Genomic DNA, 3,790 nt, shown 5'->3' with positions numbered 1-3,790 from the left:
TTTTTTTTTTTTTTTGGAGTCTGAGTCTGCTCTGTCGCCCAGGCTGGAGTGCAGTGGCACAATCTCGGCTTACTGCAAGCTCGGCCTCCCAGGTTCACGCCGTTCTCCTGCCTCAGCCTCCAGAGTAGCTGGGACTACCAGTGCCTGCCACCACACCTGGATAAGTTTTTGTTGTTTTTTTTTTTGTTTTTAGTACAGATGGGGTTTCACCATGTTAGCCAGGATGGTTTCGATCTCCTGACCTTGGGATCTGCCCGCCTCAGCCTCCCAAAGTGCTAGGATTACAGGCGTGAGCCACTATGCCCAGCTTTTTTTTTTTTTTTCTTCTTTTGAGACAGGGTCACCCTCTGTTGCCCAGGCTGGAACGTTGTGGCATGATCATGACTCAATGCAACTTCAACCTCCCAGACTCAAGCAATCCTCCCACCTCAGCCTCCTGACTAGCTGGGACTACAGGTACAGAGGCGCACGCTACCATGTGCAGCTAAGTTTTTCTGGGTCTTTTTCTTTATTTTTTTGAGATGGAGTCTCACTCTGTCACCCAGACAGGAGTGCAGTGGCGCAATCTTGGCTCACTGCAACCTTCACCTCCCGGGTTCAAGTAATTCTGTCTCAGCCTCCCAAGTAGCTGGGACTACAGGTGCGTGCCACCACACCTGGCTAATTTTTGTATATTTAGTAGAGACAGGGTTTCACCATATTGGTCAGGCTGGTCTCAAACTCCTGACCTCAGGTGATCCACCTGCCTTGGCCTCCCAAAGTGCTGGGTGGGATTACAGGCATGAGCCACCATGCCCAGACTATTTTTTCTGTTTTTTGTTTTGTTTTCTTTTTCTTTTTTGTAGAGATGCGGTTTTGCTATGTTGCCCAGGCTGGTCTCACACTCCTGGGCTCAAGCAGTCCTCCCACTTCGGCCTCCCAAGGTTTTGGAATTACAGGCGTGTGGCTTTTCTCCCCACCACACAAGCCTTTTCGAACTTGGGTGTTGCCTCCCACTTTCCTATACCCCTTCCCATCCATGGCTTGTTTTTGTTTTGATTCAGAACAGGTAGAAATTAATTTACCTGATATCCAGAAATTCATACAGATGAATTTCTACCTGTTCTGAATCAAAACACAAGCCATGTGCAGTGCATGCCTGTAGTCCCAGCTACTTGGAAGGTGGCTTGAGAGGATCACTTGAGTCCAGGAGTTCCAGTCCAGCCTGAGCAACACAGACCCTCATCTCTAGAAAGCGAATAAAACACCAAAACAACCAGGATGTTTCCCATTCACATTCCCCTTAAGTGTGGAGACTTACACTGATCACATCACTGCACTCCAGCCTGGGTAACAGACTGAGACCCTGTCTCAAGAAACAAAACGAAACAAAAAACCTGCCTGTAATAAAGTGTGAAATTGGCCGGGCGCTGTGGCTCAAGCCTGTAATCCCAGCACTTTGGGAGGCCGAGACGGGCGGATCACGAGGTCAGGAGATCGAGACCATCCTGGCTAACACTGTGAAACCCCGTCTCTACTAAAAAATACAAAAGCTAGCCGGGCGAGGTGGCGGGCGCCTGTAGTCCCAGCTACTCGGGCAGGAGAATGGCGTGAACCCGGGAGGCGGAGCTTGCAGTGAGCTGAGATCCGGCCACTGCACTCCAGCCCCAGCGACAGAGTGAGACTCCGTCTCAAATAAATAAATAAATAAATAAATAAATAAATAAAAATAAAGTGTGAAATTGTAAAAAGAACCTCCCTCTGTTTTGAAAAGTGTTCTATTTGTATAAATGTATAGGGCACAGGTATAATCAGGTAAGGGTACTGCCTGCGCTCAAGGTAACCTGATTTCAGTCCTCCTATCAGAAGCCTCATTAGAACACAATTCTGAACTCAACTCACCTGGACATGAGAGTCGCCTAGAACAGTTGCTAAACATACAGATGTCTGGGCCTACCTCAGACTTGCTGGGTTGAGAACTGGGAGTCTGCATGCTTAGCAAACATCTCTCATGGTCCTTAAGAAGAGGCAGCTAGAACTCACTTCACCAAGATAAACCCAGGGTGTTGTCCTAAGAGGGGGAAGGACTTCAGTGAATTTACATTGAGTCAAGGTCTTGTCCTCAGAAACATAAACAGCAGAATGGCTCCATCTCTGTTGGAGACTTCCATCAACTAGAACCACGAGGACTGATGGACAGACCACAAGGCCAGTTTTTTCCAGTTCAATGATTAAAAGAACCACAGATGACTGAACATGGCGGTTCACGCCTGTAATCCCAGCCCTTTGGGAGCCCAAGGCGGGTGGATCATGAGATACAGGAGTTCGAGACTAGCCTGGCCAATATGGTAAAACCCTGTCTCTAAAGATACAAAAAATTAGCTGGGCATGGTGGCGCATGCCTGTAATCCCAACTACTCAGGAGACTGAGGCAGAAGAATGACTCGAACCTGGGAGGCGGAGGTTGCAGTGAACCGAGATCATGCTGTTGCACTCCAGCCTGGGCAATAGGCAAGACTCTGTCTGGAAAAAAAAAAAAAAAAATAGGCTCAGATAGTAAAATCTCAGGAGTGCTGCATCAGGGCTTCTGTATTCATTTGAAAGGGCAGGTCCTAGGAGGCAGGGTCCTCTCCTTACTTGGAGACTGCTAGGTGGAATTTCCATAGATCTTTATGCAAGTTAGGAAAAGGTGCTCTTCACAACTTTAACTTCCATCTGTCAGAAAATTGTTTTGCCAGGTGTAGGGGCTCACACCTGTAATCCCATCTCTTTGGGAGGTTGAGGCGGGTGGATCACCTGAGGTCAGGAGTTCGAGACCAACCTGGCCAACTTGGTGAAACCTCATCTCTACTAAACTACAAAATTTAGTAGTTTTGTACTACTAATTTGGTGTGATGGCATGCGTCCGTAATCTCAGCTACTTGGGAGGCTGAGGCAGGGGAATTGCTTGGACCTCCTGCCACTGCATTCCAGCCTGGGTGACAGTGAGACTCTGTCTACAAAAAAAAAAAAAAGAAAATTGTTTTAATTACCTTTGTTAGAATAAGACACTTGACTGAATGCGTGCCAGCAAATTATCTCATAAATCTGCAAACCCATGAGGTTTGTCCTGTGAGTGGGAGCCCCACACTCCCCTCTAGTGTGGAGACTTACGCTGTCCAGATGTTGACTGCAGCCCTGCATCACTATAGTTCCAAGTATGAACAAAATTCCCCTTATTTTTTGATCTTGAAAGAAAAGCGCATTTTTTACAACAGATATATGGGTCCACGCTAAGTCACCTGTTTCAGTGAGATGGCCCCTACTGCCAGCTCTGGTAATAGCAACATGTATTAGCACCAACTGCCCTAATTGGAAAAGATTGCCCCAAAAAGAAAAAAAAAAGACATTAAAAAGCCAGATTGGCCGAGCACGGTGGCTCATGCCTGTAATCCCAGCACTTTGGGAGGCTGAGGCGGGTGGATCAGAGTAAGAGTCTTACTTTATTGCGCAGGCTGGAGTGCAGTGGCGCATTCTCGGCTCACTGCAAGCTCTGCCTCCCAGGTTCATGCCATTCTCCTGCCTCAGCCACCCAAGTAGCTGGGACTACAGGCACATGCCACCACACCCGGCTAATTTTTTGTATTTTTAGTAAAGACGGGGTTTCACTGTGTTAGCCAGGATGGTCTCGATCTCCTGACCTCATGATCCGCCTGCCTCAGCCTCCCAAAGTGCTGGGATTACAGGCATGAGCCACCGCACCCGGCCTCTATAGCTTTAATGTAAGATTATACTATATAATACGCATACAAGGTACGTGTTACTGGCCGGG

Source organism: Rhinopithecus bieti, unplaced genomic scaffold, assembly GCF_001698545.2.
Source record: "Rhinopithecus bieti isolate Rb0 unplaced genomic scaffold, ASM169854v2 scaffold_9981, whole genome shotgun sequence".
Taxonomy (NCBI): domain Eukaryota; kingdom Metazoa; phylum Chordata; class Mammalia; order Primates; family Cercopithecidae; genus Rhinopithecus; species Rhinopithecus bieti.
This window is presented reverse-complemented; position numbering follows the sequence as displayed.